Source organism: Polypterus senegalus, chromosome 13 (assembly GCF_016835505.1).
Source record: "Polypterus senegalus isolate Bchr_013 chromosome 13, ASM1683550v1, whole genome shotgun sequence".
NCBI lineage: Eukaryota > Metazoa > Chordata > Cladistia > Polypteriformes > Polypteridae > Polypterus > Polypterus senegalus.
Genome location: NC_053166.1, coordinates 46,533,434 through 46,555,651, shown reverse-complemented (window position 1 = coordinate 46,555,651; position 22,218 = coordinate 46,533,434). Strand labels below are relative to the sequence as shown.

The window sequence follows — 22,218 nt, the reverse complement described above, 5'->3', positions numbered from 1 at the left end:
AACGTTAACGCTACATTTTGAAAGTTCAACATGCATAATTTGTAGTTATGGACAAAGCAAAACCATTAAAATAGAAATATATGCAATACACTGAGTAGGTGGTTGGTGGACATGTTTAATTAGAAACACCAGCAAGGAAACACATACTTCACAGAGAATATTACTTAGGGTAACTCAAATATAAAATCTTACCAGATGGCACAGTAGGATAAAGAATGTTATAGTTGGGCTACGATATCCCAAACACTTAAAATGTAACATCTTCCTACAGCTACTTCTTACCATCATCATTATTGTTAGCAGCATCACCACCATCACAGTCAAATGGCAAAAATGCCACCTGCTATGCCCAGAAGGCATTATGTGGGTGATGTAGGAGGTGAATAAATTCTGCTGTTGTAGCCCATCCGCCTCAAGGTTGTGCGTGTTGTGGCTTCACAAATGCTTTACTGCATACCTCGGTTGCAACGAGTGGTTATTTCAGTCAGTTACTCTTCTATCAGCTTGAATCAGTCGGCCCATTCTCCTCTGACCTCTAGCATCAACAAGGCATTTTCGCCTACAGGACTGCCGCATACTGGATGTTTTTCCCTTTTCACATCATTCTTTGTAAACCCTAGAAATGGTTGTGCGTGAAAATCCCAGTAACTGAGCAGATTGTGAAATACTCAGACCGGCCCATCTGGCACCAAGAACCATGCCACGCTCAAAAATGCTTAAATCACCTTTCTTTCCCATTCTGACATTCAGTTTGGAGTTCAGGAGATTGTCTTGACCAGGACCACACCCCTAAATGCATTGAAGCAACTGCCATGTGATTGGTTGATTAGATAATTGCATTGATGAGAAATTGAACAGGTGTTCCTAATAATTCTTTAGGTGAGTGTACAAGTGCAAAGAATGGTGGCACATAAATTGCTTTCTTTTCCACAGGCTTTACGCATGTATTCAGCTTGCTCGGTCACTGCAAATGCTGTGTGACCACCCAGCCTCCTTCACCAGCCACCGTTCACTGGATGAAAATGTGCGAGCGGCTCGTGGTGGATGACTTTCTGTTTTAGAGTTAAAACTAACAAGGGTTAAATTAAACACTAACAGCAAGAATATTATTCAAAAACAAAAATTATAGTAAATTAGTATTTTATTTCAGTTAGTCTTGTCTTTCCAGCTACTTTAATCGTTGCATTTAGTTTTAGTTTTTCATTTCGGTTTTGTTAATTATTTTATTTCAGTTTATGAAAATGTTTTTCTAATAATAGTTGCAGTTTTGATTTTAGTTTTCGTTAACTATAATAACCTTGACAGAGACAAAATAGCAGACTCTGAAGCAGACACTGTCTGTATGCTTTTTTACACACTCTGCTAATGCTGATGTGGACTGTTTTGGTGACTCAAGTTTCTTTTTACATTTTGAAGAACTGCATGTTAAAGGTGGTGCATAAGAACAATTTTGATAAGAACAGGCTAATCAGTCCTACCTAGACTGTCAATCTCTATTTTACTAATTCTTTCAAAACTCTTTCCTTTCTAAAAACCCATCAAGGCAAGTTGTGAGCAACATGTGGACTGAATATGAACACAGCAGTGTAGTCGCTACATTTGTGAAATCAGCTCGACATTTCACAATACCCTATAGTATCCACGGTGACAAAAGAACGGGTGAGCATGGTTAGTATCAATGCTTAGATACTCTATTATATTTAAATAATTCTCAATATGTTCTAAGAACCCAATGTGTGTCTCTAAAACGTTTCCCACACTATAACACTGCCACCTCCAGTGTGTACTACTGGTACAAGGCATGACAGATCCATGAACTGATGTTATGTATACTAACTTCTAGTACTAGTATCACTACAAAGTTAAAATTCATTAGAGCTTGTTCAGTCTACAACTTGCCTCAGGTAAATCAATACCCAGATGGAGTATAACTCTTTAAAATTAAACAGTAACAAAATTAAAGTCATACTAATTGGAACTAAAGCTAAGCTTAAGAACATTGAACTCCTTTTCAGTTATTCTTGAAGATAATATCATCAGACATTCTTTTGCAAGGAATCTTGGTATCATTTTTGATTATTCCAATTCTTATTTGAGCCACATAAGGCACATTAAGAAACATTCTTAATTTCACCTTTGCAACATTCCTCTCCTTTTCTAATACTGAAAAAGGTGTCTATGCTTTCATTACATCCTGCATTGACTACTGAAACTTGGCAGGTGCCCCTTCTAATCTTCTATCACAGTTCCAGTTGATTCAAAACACTGCCTTTACACAGACCCACTACAGCATGCTCATAAAACTTAAAATCATAAAAACATAAATCTTGCTCCACCTTCACTAATTCCTTATGTCTTATAGGATTATGTATAAAATTATATTAATAAGCTATAAAGCTTTAATTGACCTTGCACCAGGCTACATCAGTAACCTATTCCATCACTATGCTCCTGTTTGCCCACTAAGGACCACTGATTTTGGCAATCTTGTTGTGCCGCAAACTAACCTGTAGTGTATTTTTGACAAGGCCTTCAGCTCTGTTGCACCCAGACTTTAGAACAACCTCCATAACTTAATTAGGTAAACTGACTCTAGAACAACCTCCATAACTTAATTAGGTAAACTGACTCAATTCATTCTTTTAAAAAACAATGTAAAACTCGTTTGTTCAGGAGGGTATTTCATTTACCCTGACATTCTGACCCCTTTTTCAGTTTGCCATCTCTGTCCAGGTGCTCAGGATGATTTCTGTTTGTATCACAAATTGATATTTGTCCAGTGTTTCCTCGTAGTATTTTGTACTTAATTCTTTATTAGTGTCTATTTGAATACCTTGTATATACTATATTTATCTTTATTTAGTGTTTTATATGGATATTGTTTATATCCAAAGTTATATATGCCCTGTTGTTCTTTCTGAATTTCTGGAAAGCGCATTAAGCATAGGAAAGGTGCTATATAAATAAAATGCATTATTATTATTATTATCTGCATCTATAGGCATAATGGCCAGAAGAAATCAAATGATTTCTGCTTATAATTGATATATAATTGAGTATTTTTGTCAAGGAAAAATTTTGTGCAATTTGAGCTCACTATTGCAAGGGCCATGTTGTATCCTTGGTAACTTAAATTTCTCTGCAATTAACAATACTATTAATCTTTTGAGGAAATAGTGGTTTGTGCTTTTACCATTTCTCTTGAATTCTGTTGGTGCAATTTTTTGCATTGTGTTTGTAGTTTCTGCTGTTACTGGAGATAACAATTTAGGGGTGAGTAGGTAATTTAATTTATCTTATTCAAATAACTAAAAAAATACCAGTGATTGAGTACTAATCATAGCATTTGTCGGTTGGGGTTGGTGGGGTTAAGGTGCAGTTTTCAACTTTTTTTTAATTCTGGTATCTAAATAAACAAAGTAAATTGCTTCACTACCAACAAATGAATATAGAACATGCATAAGTAAAAGGTATGATTTTTTTTTTTACTTTCTCATATAAGAAGTTGAGAGGAACCTTGGGTCACGAGCGTAATTCATTCCAAAACTCGAAATAATTGACCCGAAATAATTTCCCCCATAGGATTGTATGTAAATGCAATTAATCCGTTTCAGACCGTACAAGCTGTATGAAAATATATTTTTTTAAAGACTTTTAAGCACAAAAATAGTTATTTATACCATAGAATGCACAGTGTAATTGTAAACTAAATGTAAAAACATTGAATAACACTGAGAAAACCTTGAACAGAGAAAACTAACATTGCACGAGTTCACGCTATAGCCTTACGAACCGCTCTCTGTAAACACTTTTTTAAATTAGTTTTAAGAACAGGGAAAAAAATGAACATTTGAAAAATCCATAATTTATACAAAAACTAACCATAAACAACCAAGAAAACTAACCTTGCATGAGTCGAGTTCTGGCATGAAGGAATTGAGGAGGAACTGGGTGGAGAGGAGATTACAGTTTTGAGGTAAAGTCTGTGACGATGCAGGTTTGCTGCATGCTCCCATCTCGGTTACGGGAGCCCTTAAACCCGTCACCATCGGTAATGTTACCGATGAGCACTACAGTGAGGCACTACAATGGAGCAATCAGATGGTGCAAAAAGTGCCAAGTGCTTTTATTAAAATCAACAAAACAACAATCAAAAACAAAGTCCAAATTAAATAAAGTGCAGTGTTTTCAGAATCCTTCAATAAATAAATGATCCCATAAAAACAGAAGTGGAGGTTAAAATCCAATAGAAAAAACTCTTCATTAAATACAACAAGATTAAGACAATGCTCAAAGCAGTCTCTTTAATAAAACAAGCCCGGTTAATTCTTTAACTGCCTTCTCTGCCTTACTGCCTTCTTTAACTGCTTTCTCGCGCTCTCTCTCTCTCTCTCGCTGTACAGGGAATACACAGGGAGACATCGAACTTGTGTGGAAATCATCAGCACATACGAATCGGAAGGGAAACTGGCTTTCTCGTCACCCTAGTGTGTGGTCGTGAACAGATGCAAAAGTTTGCCAAACTTTTTGGTCGTAACCCGATTTGTATGTGGTCCGAGACGTTCGTGACCCGAGGTTTCACTGTACAGGGAAAATATTGTAATTGGCAAAAGAGCTGATGTTGAGATTTTGATGAATCTTGACGTTTTAGACCTCCATGACTTTCTTGTATATGAAGTATAGGGTAAGTATTGGAATCCTCCAAAAATTCCATTTTGAGATTTAGATCCTCTGAGGGGACTGGGTGGTCTTTTGGTCTGGAATCCCTACAGATTTTTTTTTTTTTCTCTCCAGCCTTTGGAGTTTTTTTGTTTGTTTTTTATGTCCACCCTGGCCATCGGACCTTACTTATTCTATGTTAATTAATGTTGACTTATGTTTATTTTTTATTGTGTCTTCTATTTTTCTATTCTTCATTTTGTAAAGCACTTTGAGCTACATTTTTTTGTATGAAAATGTGCTATATAAATAAATGTTGATTGATTGATTGATTGATTGATAGATGAATTCTCAACATTTTAGACCCCTCTGAGTTTGAAAATACCATTTTTGGAATCATATCTGTGTGTCTATCTGTTTGTGTGTGTGTGTGTGTGTGTGTGTATGTGTGTGTATGTAAACACGATAACTTGAGTATGCTTTCACTTAGGTCAAATAAATTTTGCATACAAGTATTAGGTACAAAACACAGATTTCTATCAACTTTTGGACTATTTACATTAACCAGAAGTGGTAATTTACATTTTATTCATACAGTTGCAGAGTCTGATTTATTCAACTTTACTTTTATAATAACAACATAATGGCTAAATTTTTTGAAGCAATGCCAGCAAAGAGCCGCTTTTAAGTTTTCTGGCTCTCTTTTATCAGTCTGTTTGACCAAAATTAGTTCAAACTACAGAAGGTATGTTTGGCTTCAGAATAATACCCATCTCCTTTTTATTATTCTTACCTAAGGTCGCTAATAGTGTTGATCAGTGAAATTTGCCAAAGCGTTATTTACAGCAAGTTCGCTGCTGACCTTATTCGGCAAATATTTTCCTAGAAATTCTAAGTGTACCTGGCTTAGGCAGACATTTTTTTCCCCAAGTACCCCATGATGCTTTGCGAATCCAGTGTGACATCACAGATCTGTAGATCTGCCATTTGCAGAACATTCAGGCATACCTACTATGAGATCATTGCATGTCTGTTGCTGAGTTGCAAGCATATTAAGAAAAAAAAAGCTGTCGCAGATACTAAAATGCACTGAAACCACCCATTTTCCACCGAAGAACTTCACAGTGCCTCACAATATTTTTCTCATCTTTAACCGTACTTATTTTACCAAGGAGAAACACCATTTCAACTACCATGAGGCTCTATGTGGGATGTCAGTGAATGTAATAAGGTAAAATGGGTCCCAAACTCAAAGTTTGAGGTACTCTGACAGATTTCCATCTTGATTGCATTAAAAAAATAATAATTAAAAAACTTGCTATTCTCATTTGGCGGGTACATTAGCTTACTGTGATGAGAATATTCAGATTACTGCCACAGGATATATAACAGATCTTTGCGAGCTGATAGCACTGCACCGCATAGCTAATTATGCATGCAAATAAGCCATGCATTCCAAAATAAGTCTTAAAGGAGCCCTCTCTCTCTCCACATCAGAAAACACAGGGCATGCTGTGAAATAATAAAAACAAAAGATTTTTTTTACTATTTACAGGGCATTTCTTTCTTCTTGATGGAAGAAGAAAGTGAGAAGCATCTGCATAGGTACATATGAAACAAATAAGACTTTCGAGTGGCACTTCAGCTGCTTTGTGGCACAACAGTTTTGCCCCAACGGCATTTAATTTACTTATTGCTAGTTTGTGACTGTTTGCTGTATTTTGTTTGTGATATTTGTTCCAACTGTGTCTTTTGTTGTTTAAGACACAGTGATGCAATGGTTAGCATTGCTGTCTCATAGATCATATGACATACTTGGCCACAATAATTGGTCCGCCATAGTTGACTGACTTTTCCCTAGCTTAAAAGGCCACTATACCATTATAATACAGTCAATGCTAGTTCAGTTCCTCCTTCCCCATTAACTTCAATACATTTCGCGGAGTTCTGAAAAGTTAGCAATATACAGCACTAAATCAGAACTGAGCATTGGTGAGCTTAGATAAAATAAGTTATTGTAAATCTAGATTCTGAGTACCTTTTGGGTATTTCTAAAATAACCAACAGCTGTATGAACATAAGTATATTACAAGATATTTATCACAATTTAACAGGATAATTACAGTTAATATATACATCCATCCATTATCCAACCTGGTATATCCTAAGCACAGGGTCATGGGGGTCTGCTGGATCTAATACCTGCCACCACAGGGCGCAAGGCAGGAAACAAACCCCGGGCAGGGCGCCAGCCCACCACAAAGATATATATATATATGTCATACCTGGGAATGGATTTAAAAAATTAAGTAATTAATTGTACCATTGTACGTAATTTAATCAAAATTAATTGCATGTAACATTAAAGCATGTAATCATAAAATAAGTACCTAAATCATTAAGTACATACGCACTGAATCACAGAAGTAATTTAGAATTAACACAAAAAGAATTAAAAAAATGAATGGCATAGCTTAAACTTAAACAATGACCTTAAACCTGAACTTTTAACAAAATACTATTTGAGCAACTACAACCTGAATCTGAATGCCTTCCTAAAAGTTGAAAAGAAATTTATGATGAGCACCTACAAAAATAACAATACAAAACATCTTGTGTTAGTTCTCAAATTTGCATAGTATATAAAACACAGGCTTGTCAAAGTAAAATTAAATGATCAAAACAACTAGATTTTGAATGCACTGCTAAAGATTAATTTAATTGAAAGCGTAAGTTCATAAATGGGCGTACATTAAAACTTAACTTAACATTTAACAGTGTTAAAACTGCACAAATACCATCCACAATTGTTCATCATCATCATCAACGACTTGATAACTATACTCTACACAAGTGTTTTTCAACTGGTGCTCTGTGGAAATAATAGTGTAGTGACCCTGGGTCCTGACACAAGAGAAACACACTCCTTAGGTGGTTGAAACCTGTCTAAGAAGGGCAGGATTCCCTGGGGAATTCGACATAAAACTAGCTCCATAATCACTGCTTTCCAGATACACCACTTAAGAGTACACTGTATCAGCCAGGAGACGTGTTAGGGTTCCAGCTGCCAGGGTGCATGTTTTGCCAGCGACTCTTGCAGAGCTGAGGGACAGTGGGCATACAAGTGCTAAGTGCTGTGTCTGCGAGTGCCAATCTCCAAACTGATTTTTTTGATGCCATCTCTGGTAGACAAGACCCTTCAGCACGCCTAAGAGACTGAATGCTTTTTTAGTTGGTAGAGATGTGGTGTGCCTTGAGATTTTTTAGAAAACATCTGGAAAACACTGCTGTAAACCTTTGCTTCTGCCACGCAAAAAGTTCTCTTTAGCAGCTGCCTCACCTACAAACTGACACTGTGCATTATTTGGATGGCTATGTTGCATTCTTTGCATAAATTAGCAAAGACACTGCAAACTGGAATAATGGATAGGCATAATCATTATAATTCTATTTCACAGATTTTTGTCATTATATTAGGGGAGCTAGCACTGTAAACTGGACAGTAGACTGGTGAATTAAATATAGAGGTAGTAGATAACCAATTTTGCACTTAGGTGAGACTGATTCAATCTTTTAACAGAAACGTGAAATAAACAAAAAAGCGCAATTCTATTGAATTTATTAAAAGCAAATAACATTCTATACAAGTCAAATTTTACAGAAATAAGTTCAAGTTGAATCAATCCTCATCTAAGAGAAAGAGAGCTAGTCCAACAGAGTAAAACTTTAATAGTATAAAAAAATAAAAATAAATAAATTAAATAAAATAATATATAAAAGGGAAGAGAATCTGGTTCCTCAATTTAAATGCTTATTGGAAAATGTTATTGATGAAATACTGCCAGGTTTTAAAATAGTTATGCACAGATCCTCCAAGTGAGAATTAGATTTTTCCAATTTCAAATAATATATAACATCAATTACCCATTTGAGCAAGATAAGTCTACGTGCCAATAGTGAAGTAAAGGCAATTACAGTTCATTTGTCCTTATCCACTTTAAGCCCATCAGCAAACACAGCTGTTAATGAATTAGGAGTGATTATGACACCAAGGCTGTCTGAAAGGCATTTAAAGATTTTGGTCCAAAATAATGGTAATTCAGTGCATGCCCAAAACATATGAGGCTGAAACTTGATTGCAATGTTCGCAGGTTGGATCTTGCCCTGGAAACATTTTGGACAATTTTAAACGAGACAAATGTGCTCAATAGATGATTTTAAGTCGAATAATTGTATGCTTTACGCATATAGAGCTAGAGTGAATTCTGTGCATTGCTGCCTTCCACTCCTTTTCTGAAATGTTGAGTGAGAGATCCTTTTCCCACTTTACTCTGGGATCTTTCAAGGGGAGGGACTTTAAAATGTTTTTATATATTACAGAAATGCTGTCTGAGTCCTCAAGACTGATCAATATTTTTTCGGGAGTAGAAGTAGGTAGGAGGAGAGGAAATTTGGGCAGGTTTAGCAAAGTTTGTAATTTTGAGGTTGAAATGTGTTGCTGGAAAGTTAAATTTGGAGTGCCATTGTTTGTAGGATGCAAAGACGTTGTATATGTAGAAATCTCTAAATGATTTAATCCTGAATGATTTCCAAACATTAAAACTGAGTATGTTTGAGAGGGTGGAAAAAGGTGGCTATCATGCAGAGATGCCACACATAAAAGCTGCTCTGTCTTGAAGTACTTCCTACTTTGGTTCCACATTCTGAGTGAATGAAGCACAACTGGATTGTTAGTATATTGGTGATAACTTGCATTTATCGGGGTACAAAGCAAGAAATATAAAGAATTACTGCAGGACTTAATTTCTATTGCGAATGAAGCCTTTGTATGTTCATCTATTTGTGTCAGTGTCCAGGTTTTTATAGCTTGTATATTTGCCGCCCAGTAATAAAACTGAAAGTTAGGTTGAGCCTTGCCACCTTCTGCCTTACGTCTTTGTAGAGTAGCCCTTTGGATACGTGGATGTTTTGAATTCCAAATAAATGAGGTTATGATTGAATCTAACTTCTTAAAAAATGATTTATTGATGTATACTGGACTGCTTTGAAATAGAAAAAGAAGCTTAGGAAGGATATTCACCTTAATAGATGAAGGGTAGACCATCTATGTAAGTCTTGCTTAAGTTTTTCCATGAAAACAGCAAAGTTTTGTTGATAAAGACCTTTATGTTTACTTGTGATATTTAACCCTAGGTATTTAAACTGATCCACCATGATAAAAAGGAAGGTGTACCATCTAATATTGTTTGCTAAAGAATTCACTGGAAACAGCACACTTTTATTCAAATGAATTCGGAGACTAAGAAATCTTTTGAAATTCTGTTAGTGCCGTCCAGAGTAACTGCCTATCTCCTAGAATCTCCTCCATGCCCTTGAGACTGGCCTAGGAGACACAGCAAACCTTCTGGCAATGGCACGTATTGATGTGCCATCCTGGAGAAGTTGGACTAACTGTGCAAGCTCTGTAGGGTCCAGGTATCACCTCATGCTACCAGTAGTGACATTGACCATAGCCAAATGCAAAACTACTGAAAAAACAGTCAGGGAAAAATATCAGTGTCCTTCACCTGTTAAACCATTCCTGTTTTAGGGGTCGCTTCATTGTTGCCCTTCTAGCACACCTGTTGTTAATTTCATTAACACCAAAGCAGCTGAAACTGATTAACAACCCCCTCTGCTACTTAACTGATCAGATCAATATCTCAGAAGTTTCATTGACTTGAATCTATACTCTGATTAAAAAGTGTTCCTTTAATTATTTTGAGCAGCATACAGTATCTCTCTATTATAAAAAAAAAATCCTGGAGAGAAACACTAGGGTGTCGAGACGTGATCTTCACGTGAAGATACTTAAAAGAAACCACAAGATGAAAGAGATTGGCCACGGAGCGTCTCGCAGGGACCCTAAACATGAGACTTTGTGCCAAAAGATTGACCCAGAACCGTCTCACAATGATGTGGAACATGAGATTCTTGCAAGACACACCCTACTTACAATAAATATTCAATAAGCCCAGAGGCAGCAAAACACTCAGTCGTGTAAAGGAGGCTTTGAGCACACACAGATCCAGGGCTCTCAGCGCATATAAAGCGTATAAGGACAATATGTTATAAATGAAATGTAGATGACTAAGCGAAGAAGAAAGCAGCATGGAGAAAAGAGACTCAAAAGTGTTGGAGAGAAAAAAAGGAAAAAGAAGAATCTATGTGCAAATTCAGAAAATAAGGAAAGTAATTATCAGCCCGGAACAAGTGGAACTGAAAATAAAACACATCCAATCAGAATTAAAAGACGAAGTAGAACTTTATAAACATGTTCACAAACATTGGCGCTATACACATACAGAGCAGGTTAGAGATTATGAAAGCAGTGGAATTCGAAAGGCTCAAAAAAAAAAAAAAACGGCGCAACACACATGTGGAGAAAGTTAAAGAATATGAAAGTAGGAAAATTAGAAAGTATAAAACAAAGAAAGTAAAGATCGCAGTAGTGCAAACAAACAGAAATTATTACTCGAAAAATGGAAAATAATCACCACGGACCAGGTGTCATTGAAAAAAAAGCAGGACAAAGCAAGGTCAGAAATAAAAGACAGAGTATAAAACAAAGTAAAACGTCATAAAGAGGTTAAAAAACAAGGGGGCCAAAGACATGCAGAACAGGTTAGAGAACTGAAAACTGGAATTCAAAAGACTCAAAAAAAAACATAGGCGCGAAACACATGCAGAGCAAGATACAGAATATGAAAGCAGAAAAAAACGACAGTGTCAAACCAAAGAAAGTAAACATTGCATTAGCGCAAAGAAAGAAATTATATTTACTCGGAGAAATAACGAAAAGGCGAATAGAGATCGAATATATGGACATAGGTGATATGTCAGAAGTATGTAAATATTGTAAGGCTTTGAATTTTAAGTCAGAGAAATTCAAAAACTGAGGTTACCTCACATGCATTTATTGATTACTTTGCAAAAAAAATTATTCACTGCTGATGATGTAGATCGTTTTGTCTGTGCTGAAATTCCAAACGGTGAAACCTATCCTGAATTATGGTACAAAGTCATTAAACACATGTCTCACTGACCTCATTAAAAAGATTCAGCATATCGGGACTCGAAAGATTCCAAATATTGTTTTTCCAGAAGTTCTGAAATAAAAGTGAAACTAATGAAATAGCAACAATTCAAAGAAAAAAAAATCTTAAAAGTGTGTATCTGGAAAACCAAACACAGGGGTTGGCGAGTGAAGCAAGTAGGAGGCGAAGCCCCCTAGTATATATATCTATATGTATAATTCACTAAGGCCACGCAAGACACTGAGCACAAGCAAGACACTGAGGGCACGCAAGACAGTGAGCGCAAGTTAGACAGAGCCCCGCCCACCAGCTCTAACCCTCCTTCCGTGTCATGGGATACACACAACAGAGCCAAGCACACCAACTGTAACCGTCCTCCCGAGTCCAGCCTTGCTCTCGAGGCACGCAACAACTCACCAAACACAGCCTCAGTCGCTTTTGTCTGTGCAAAAGTCCACATGCACCTCTGAGCCGCATTGAATTTACACCGCACGCAAGACAGAGAGCCACGCCCACCAACTCACAGAGCCCCGCCCACCAACTCTAAGACCATGGGATACGCACACATTTAGTGTATAAATGGATATAAATAATTGCATGTACACGATTCGCCAAAATCTGTTGTATGTAAACGATACTGTTTAAAACGTTGTTTTTTCATCAGAAAACCCGGTTTCCACATCTACCTGTATTAGTTTAAATGGCACTTTTACCACTTGCAATAAAGCAGACGCGCTGACTTATCGTGTCAACTGGGCAACACAGTGAATACGGCGTCTATCTATATGTCTTTGTTTTCCGTAGCCTGCTACAGGAAGGTACTCTCTTGACCATTGGCATTGGTTTCGCTCCTTGCTGTTTTTGTTATACTGCGACGGTGGTTTCCTAAGCCTTTGTTATACTGAATTCCTTTCTCACCGTTTCCGTTCCTATTCTTACACCACCATATGCTACGGCGGGCTTCAGCTAGTATTATATATATTGTGGCAGACGGCCGGTATCAACTGTTGACTGGTAATCAAAACTTCACGGGTTCGATTCCTGACGAGCCCGTTTTGAGAAGTCAGCTGCTTTTATTCTTACTATTTTAGAATAAAAACAAACATTTTATTTTAGTCTGTAACAGCCGGTGTAAATGTATGATACTTGTAAAAGTTAGCTTCTTTTTTTTTTTTTAATTATTCAATTTCATTCTCTCAGTTGCATTCACGATCCTACCCTACCCCCCCTCCCGATCTGACACTGCTGTTTTCACATAAAGAAGTGTTTCTTTGATATTTGGACTCCAGGCTTCACACATTATAAACTTCATGTCTAAATTTTGTCAATTATTACTAAAACATGAAAAACTTTTCTTTTTTAACAATGTGTTTACATAGATCGTTTTAGACACAGAACCCACATGAAATTCATGTGTTCCAAATAACGATGTAGTATTTATAAAAGGTGTGATTTTGCTTGACTTCTCACTCTATACAACTCCAAGCAACTGACACGCAGGTAAACAGACTTTAGCTGAGAAAACTGTGCGCCGGTGGGGGATGTGATAGCAGACTGCTTGCTGCTTATAAACACATTTAAAGGACAAAAGATGCTGACGGAGAGGTGAGAAGCAATTTAAGGTGGGACGGATCTACAAGTTTTTTCATAAGTTCTGGTAATTCTAATGTTAAGTCAGCCCAAGGTGAACTTCTAGGAAAATTTCCCACGAACAGTGTATATTTGCTGTGAAAAAAACTTTGCTGAATTTCACCAATCAACACTAGAAATGATCTTCCCTTTGACCAGAAATTTTTAAACAATTCCAGAATATGTGGCATGGTTTGACAAAATGATGAAATCATCACTGTGTAATGACTAAATAGCAACAATAAATAAAAACAAAACTAAACTAAAAAAAATGTACATATTCAAACTGAGCCTTGACAGAGGGAAGTCTTATGTTGTCATCAGGCAATTCAATTAGTAAAAAGCCAAAGGAAAAAAGGAAAATAAATTTCCTTCAATTGCTCAGTCAGTATTCCATACAAATCATGAACAAAATATGTGATTACATTTAGTATTTACTGCTTATCATTCAGTTTCAGTCACACTAACAGAAGCATACTGTATATTTTTATACAATTAAAATATATCCTTTACTTTCAATATGTAAAATAAGGGAGACATTGCTGACCACAAAAAAAGATATAAACAATGGTTTATAAACTGTGTTCAGTAAATATTTAAAGGTTTTTATTAGGGCACTTCGTTGAAGATTAAGAAACACTGCCCATGATATTGTCTTCACAAAAAAGGGAAAAAAGCCCACAGTTGTTACATTTCTATATTTATCTGCATGACACACTTATTAACAGTATGCATTGGCCACACTGCCAAGATATTTAGCAGATGAAGACAAAATGTGGCATGGATTTTTTCAAAAGTGGAACAACTCACCAGCTGGAGCATACTGATTTAAGCCTCCTTCACACAACAACTAAATTCTGGGATGCGACCCACTATTTTAAACCTGTACATTGGAATGTGATGGCTATTCACTGGCATTTTCACAATACAAGCCACATCCAATGCTTAACTGAAATAAACAGGACACTGACAGAGTGCGGACAGTTTTATAATACGTTTGTCATGTTGCTTGCCCCTTACCTACATATTCATGAAATATTTAAGTTTGGCTGCAATTTTTAAATTCTGTTTATACAGAAAATATTTGGTTTTACTATGTTATGTGCTAAGCTGATTAACATGTTTAGTTTTGCTTTTCAATAATAAATACTGAAGCAGTTTCTGGGGAAGTGTTTTTTTATTTGAAAATGTAACATTTAACGTGAAAATATATGCAAGGAATACCTGCTGTGTGCCAAGAAAACTACTGATTTTTACCTTGGCTCAATATGTATTAAGCTATCTGTATCTGTGCGCCATACTTTCTGACAAACAAATCAGGATTTTCAGATATTGTTTCAGTTACTAAGTCCTGGGACTTCAATAGTAACTAGGGAATCCATTCCTGGATGGGTTTATCCATTCCCAGGAATTCGGGAATCCTACATGTCATTCCCGGGCTGAAAAAGTGCACGGGCATCTCACATGTGAACGGTTTTAGAACGACCGACACTTATTTTTAATAAAACTACTGCAGTATGTCGACACCAATAAAAGACTAACCTTATCTACAAGCAGTTCATGCTGTCATATAAGTACATGTATCTAGTTCAGGGGTGCCCAATACGTTGATCGCGATCGACCGGTAGATCGCAAAGGTAGTGCAGATAGATTGCGTTGCATTCAAAAAAATTTTTTTTTAACACGTTAGTCTATCATATATCCTCCATATGGCATTTGCCATTTGATTGACATAAAGGGCAGCCAGTCTGAGATCTTCTTTCTTCTAAGACACTGGTCATCCCGCACACACGATCAAAAGCGCGAGCTACTGCAAAACTCCAGCTGTGATTTAGTTAGCCTTCCAATTTACATTGACTAAAGACGGTATTTTAAAAAATTGTTTGGTGTGGGTTTGGGCTTTATGTGTAACTAGCAAAATACCCGCGCCTCGCAGCTGAGAAGTAGTGTGTTAAAGAAGTAATGAAAAAGAAAAGGAAACATTTTGAAAATAACTTAACATGATTGTCAATGTAATTGTTTTGTCACTGTTGTGAGTGATGAGTGTTGCTGTCATATATTTATATATATATATATATATATATATACTTGTGCCTCCTCCAGACCGCGAGGGGGCATCCGTCCTGGTTCTGTTGGGGACCACGGGTCGAGGGCATGGAAGCCCAGCCCTGTAGGGGCCCGTGGCCACCGCCAGGCGGCGCCCCGATGCCGGTTTATCCTGTAGGGTCCCCGGCCGGGCTCGCCCAGGAGGACGAGAGGAGGGCTTGTGCCTCCTCCAGACCGCGAGGGGGCGTCCGTCCTGGTTCTGTTGGGAACCACGGGTTGAGGGCATGGAAGCCATACCCTGTAGGGGCCCGTGGTCACCGCCAGGCGGCGCCGATGCCGGTTTATCCTGTGTGGTCGCCGGCCGGGGCTGGAGCCCGGCCGGGGCGCCTTGGAGGACCAGAGGAGGGCGAGTGCCTCCTCCAGACCGAGTGGGGGCGTCCGTCCTGGTTAGGCAGGGGGCCTCGGGTACAGGGCATGGAAGCCCAGCCCTGTAGGGACCCATGGCCACCGCCAGGCGGCGCCCCAGGGCCTAATTATCCCGGGAGCCCGGCACTTCCGCCACACCAGAAAGTGCCGGGGGGAAGACTTTATGTGGCACCCGGAGAGCTGCCAGGAGGACAGCCGACACTTCCGCCACGCTGGGGCGTGGCCAAGGAACGGATACTGGGAACACGTGGGGCTCATCCGGGAGCATTATATAAAGGGCCGCCTCCCTCCAGTCATTGGTGGAAGTCGGGAGGAAGCGGACTGAACTGGAGAGAGAGAGGACGGGAGGTGGCCAGGAAGTCAAAAGGACTGTGTAGCCTGGAACTGGGGAGATCGGTGCAAGAAGGCACTGGGGGTGCACGTGAGAACACTTTGTGTAAATAGTGAATAAACAGTGTGTGGGTGCAAAATATGTCGTCCGTCTGTCTGTGCTGGGGCCAGCGTTCACAATACACACACATATAAACATATTTATTTACATATACACATATACACACACACACATATATATACATACATATATATATATATACATACATACACATACATTCACATATATATACATATATACATACATATCTACATACACACACACACACACACACACACACACATATATATATATATATATATATATATATATATATATACTGTATATTATATACACACTCTTTGGGGTGTGTTGCTGGGGGTGCCAAATCCATCAAGGAAGAAAAATTAAAAACATTATTTGTACAAAATCTTAATTTATTTATCCATTCCTAAATAATTAAATGAGCAGGCTATTTCATATCAGTGCAATACGCTGCTTGTTAAAACGGATGACTCCCGCTCTTACGTGCAAGTCTGCGTGGATATTATGAACTATCGTATCTGTTCAAGTTCTATTTAAATTTTAAATAGAAGGAATTTTTATTTAGCCGACAGAAATATCTTTGGTAGGAATGTAAGTTAAATGTAGGCATCATTGCATAAATTTTTCTTCACCATAGAAATGTAAAGTGTAAATTCGCCTTACATTCCAGCCAAAGATACTTGTGTCGACTAAATAGAACTTGAAAAGATATATTTTTTCGAATGTGATCGCGCAATTCAGATCGAGTTGACGCGCACTACATCGAGCCCGTGTGCTATTGTGGTTTCACCTGCGTGCCTCAATAAGTCACCCTCCTATCGCTCTTACTTTTTTACCATTCATCTAATGATTACACTGAGTATGGCTTTACCAAAACAATCATTGATGGCGAATAAAGTATCCATTATTCATAAAGCTTCAATTAGTGATCTGTCTTACTGCGTTAACAGTATATTTTTTCATACATCTCAAACCAAGGGGATGTGAGGGTAAAATGAATTGGGAAGTGCTGATATACAGTATATGTATGTGTGTGTATATATATATGTATGTATATATATATATATATATATGGAAATAGTTTTACTGTGAAATAATGCAAAGAGTACGCGACACGTGTTTCACCCTAATTTTGGGGTCATCAGGCGTACATACTCAGTGCACCCCCTCTCGGGAATCGAACCTCGGCGCTAGAGGCGAAGCCTCTTCCATTGCGCCACGGCGTGTGGTTTGTCTATTTGAGAGTATGTAGATCGGGTATATATATATATATATATATATATATATATATATATATATATATATATATATATATATATATATATATATATATATATATATATATATACATACACTCGCTTTGTAGCGGAGAAGTAGTGTGTTAAAGAAGTTATGAAAAAGAAAAGGGAACATTTTAAAAATAACGTAACATGATTGTCAATATACAGTAATTGTTTTGTGAGTGTTATGAGTGTTGCTGTCATCAAGGATTTGATTATCATTACTTCTTTCAATCAGGTTCGTATTTGTAGGATGTGTTATGTTCAAGTTACATTCCGTGTTTGTCAATCGTTGTAAAGATAACAGGTTTCATTCATCGATTCGTTTCTTACTGCATCAATAAAGATCTCGTCTTCCTCTTTTTCTGAGACGTGACACACTGCATGCACGGGTTTTTTTTTTACACTGTCTTCCTTTAGCGGGACATTGACTTTTTCCACCGTGTGCTTTGTTTCCGCAGTAGTTGCACTTATGGATATGCTTGTATGTGTCAGACGCTTCATATTTTTTTGCTTTTTTTTTTTTGTCTAAATTCCATTACTTAAGACAAACACTATTTTGCTTGTCCCCTTTTTCATCTTGCTGCCTTCTCAATTATGTAATTCGGTTTTTGTTCAGCACCCTTTGGAACTGTTGCTTATTGTCTGTGCACTGCGTCAGTTCATGTGAGCCGCTCGGTGTACATGCATCGAAGGTTCCCAGCTGTGCTGGTGCCATCTTGTGCGATGTCCACGGCTGTATTTAATGTTAGCTAAGACCCAGCACTTAAAACTTTCTCTCGCAGTTTCGCTGATTTTGTGCCAAACACCACCCTGACCATCTCATCTTCGTCTGCTTAAGTACAGTCCTTCACCCGTGAATATTTAGCCTTATATGGGCAGGCACTAAATTAGAGCAGATGTCTATTATAGTATATGGACGGAAAAATAGGTTCCAGTTATGACCATTACGCGTAGAATTTCGAAATGAAACCTGCCCAACTTTTGTAAGTAAGCTGTAAGGAATGAGCCTGCCAAATTTCAGCCTTCTACCTACACGGGAAGTTGGAGAATTAGTGATGAGTCAGTGAGTGAGTGAGTGAGGGCTTTGCCTTTTATTAGTATAGATTAGAAGAGAATTTTTTTCTCTCCCAATGTCACAATTGAAGTGCGTTTGTCTGATCTGTCAATCTATCAGTAATTTTCCAAAGAATGAAAATGTGGAAAGGCACTTTCGAACTGTTCATAGAAACTACGAAACTGACTTCCTTCCGAAAAGCAATCTGAGAAAGAAAAAAGAGAGTAAACTAAAATCGCAGTTAATAGGGCAGCCGTCATTTTTCACTCAGCTGAATTCAAAAGCGCATTGACTGCATTATTCGGCTCTACTTATTTATTCGTGTCAGCCTTTTCCCACATGAAGATTATTAAATCCAAATACTGTAGTGAGCATAAATGTATTGAATTGTTATTGTGCCAATTATGTTATGCAAGTGTATATATATATATATATACATATACATTTTAATGTAAGTAGATCATTTCGACCTGGTTATTTTAAAAGTAGCTTGCAAGCCGAAAAACAGTGGGCACCCCAATCTAGTTAGTTGCAGTAATAAAAGCATAACTTGTCCAGCGTGCGGTCGTCCAGGCGAGAGAGTACTTCGTGCAGAGTACGCCAGCTGCTGAGAAAGCATGCTTTGCCTCCAGTGAAGTAGACAGCACAGTCATCAGATACAGATACACTTGTTCTAAACAACGCCCGCGCTTGCCGTTGCTGTGAAACACTGCCATTTCAGCTGTTACTGATGCATCCAGTTTCTTGGTATCATTCTGTGATGGCAAGTTTCTTGACACAGATAATGCGGAAGCAACAGACTGACGCATTGCAATTTCAAGTTGCTGTTCAAAGTTGTTGTCTGACAGACGTCAATGAAGTCTTCAGTTTTCAACTATAACTCTGTTATTTCTTGATCGATTTTTACACTTTTACACGCTATATATGTGAACTTGGCCGTTCCCTGTTTCCCGGGAATTACAGCAGTTTCATTCCTGGGAATGCGGGAATGAAAAATGTCCGGGAATCCCGGGCTCCCGATTGGATTCCCTAGAGTGTTTTCTTTTTTGCTTCGAAATATGTATTTAAAATTATACATCATTCCATGAGTAGTTTTCTCAGCTAGATACTTTAACATATGGTGGAAACAACTGGTGATCGTAGCTATGTAAATTATTTATTACCTTGACACTTTGGAACTTGAGAAGTAAACTAAATTAGGAGCCTATCTGTTCACATCTTTTGCTTAATACTGTTGTAAATGATTCTTAAAACAAAAATAAAAACCAGCATAATTATGACTCAAAGATCTTAGTTGTTATTTTAGTAAAAATAACTCTGTGGATAGGAATATGGCCATTTGTTAGCTTGTGTTAGTAAGTGTGCTCTGATATCAGCGAGGTAGGCGTTTTATCACTTGAAAATTTGTACTGGAGTAATGATTCCAGTGTGTGTAGTGGTGAAAGCTTCTTCTTTTACAATGGCAGACATTTACAAAAAATATTATTTTATAAAAATTATGGATACACTGTTTCACCACATATGTGCAATATCAGGTCAATACTTGAGAATATACTTGTTCAGAAAATGCACATACAGTATTAGGTAAGCTTAAAGACTTTTGTTGTCATATTAAACTGATGCACTGTAGATAACATTTATAAGTGCAACAGCAGGTACATTTTTTAAACTTTTCTACAAAATGCTTCAATTATGGAGACTATTTTTCATGGCAAAATAATATTGACCCTGACTGGAAAAACTTTACTTTGACTTGAAAATACCACAATAATTATTTAATTCTATGGAAAAGCTGACCCATGCAGCTTTATATCTGGTAGCCACTTCATTACCACTAAAGGTAGAAGGATATTATTGATCACTGGGGCTGAAATCTAAGATTTGGAACATATTTGAATATTTGTATTTTTCACAAAAATATGTGTACTAAAATTAATGTGGTAATTTTATCATTGTATTAATGATAAGAAGTAATTTACTACAGTAACCAGATCTGCAAAGTTTAGGTTTGTTTAAGCTTGACTAAGGGAGATCAATTAAATATTATCAAACTGATTGGGTGAAGGCAGCATGACAGAAGTGCCAGATGGAAACTTACTACATTACAGGGAAGTAAAATATGATTTTAAAACAGTGCTTCTCAATCCATGGGTCGTGACCTAAATACGGGTTGTTAGAGCCCCGAGATGGATTAAGTAAAAAAAATATTTCAAAAATCAGCCATCGCTTTAATGTTTTAGGGGACTACTGTTGCACCTAGTCAGAAAGACAATTTACTCCTGCATTGTGGGTGATTCAAACTTTTGACACTGGTCCAGTTACAAGTGAAATATGCTTTAGTTAAGAAAGTTAACACACATGGACAAATTCCACAAATGTCCTGTAGCATCACCAACTCTGTACTCTTTCAATTCTGTATCAGCCTCAAAAGATTCATCCATAAACCTGAAACAAATAGGAATGTTAAAAGAAAATACAGCCAAGATTTTTTAAACTACAGATTTACTTTTTCAATGAAGCAGGGTGAGCAATGGCTATTGTGTGTTGAACCTGGTATTACCAAATGAAAGCATAAAGCACTAAAAACTTTAAAGAAATTTGGAAACAAAATACACTAATTACAAAAGTAAATTGTTTGACTTTTTTAAATGAAAATTTTGAAGCTTCGCAAAAACATTTTAGTGTGCTTGTATAACAAGCCAGCAGGTACTCTGGGCATCATCTTACCGTACTTATATTTTGATAAATACCTGTATAAGAAAGCTTTCACAATTGCAGAAGAGCTTGTGTGGCCTTGTGCAACAGATATGTGCCTTGAAACTGTGGATGAGTCAGCCCCTGCAAACTAAAGCGAATTCCCCTTTGTATTCTCTTTATTTAACAAAAATTTTGACGAAGTTCTGAAAATACGACAAGATCCGGTTACCCATTAAAATGACAAAAGGGCACTAAATTTGATTCATTATTCATCACCTGTGTGTCGAGTCATTTTTGGGTGTGCACTCTGAATATTTCACATGTTAGGTACTCTATACTTAAATGTTGCTATTTGTTAATGTGTGCTATTCAGGGAAAAATGCTGGTTAGTTCACATTAAACTTGCTGCTAATAACAACAACATTTATTTATATAGCACATTTTCATAAAAAACAATGTAGCTCAAAGTGTTTTACATGATGAATAAAGAGAAAAAAGACAGAATAAATAATTAAAATTAGGGAACCCTAATTAACATAGAATAAAAGTGGCCAGGGAGGACAGAAAAAAACAAAACAAACAAAAAAAAAACTCCAGACGGCAGGAGAAAAAAATAAAATCTGCAGGGGTTCCAGGTCACACGACCGTCCAACCTCCTCCAAGCATTCTACCTAACATAAATAACCTCAATCAGTCCTGATTGTATTAAGGGTTCTCATGGAAGAATTTGATGATGATGGTCATGTGAACTTCTGGCCTTTAATCCATCAATGTAAGAACGTCACAAAAGGTGTTCACTGAACAAAAATAGATAAAACTTGATCCCAAGATCGAAAAGACTGAGAAAAACTGATTTAAAGTACTGATGATTTAGTTACGCTTTAGCAATTAAATTAGTTAAAACAATTATATTTATTCTTATTGATATAGTTG

The 22,218-nt window shown here is 37.2% G+C and overlaps 1 protein-coding gene across 4 annotated transcripts in view; it reads right to left on the bottom strand.

The window, feature by feature from the left end:
• nr3c1 (nuclear receptor subfamily 3, group C, member 1 (glucocorticoid receptor)) overlaps window positions 1-22,218 on the bottom strand; it is a 136,867-nt gene that overhangs the window by 43,791 nt on the left and 70,858 nt on the right. The window lies entirely within an intron of this gene.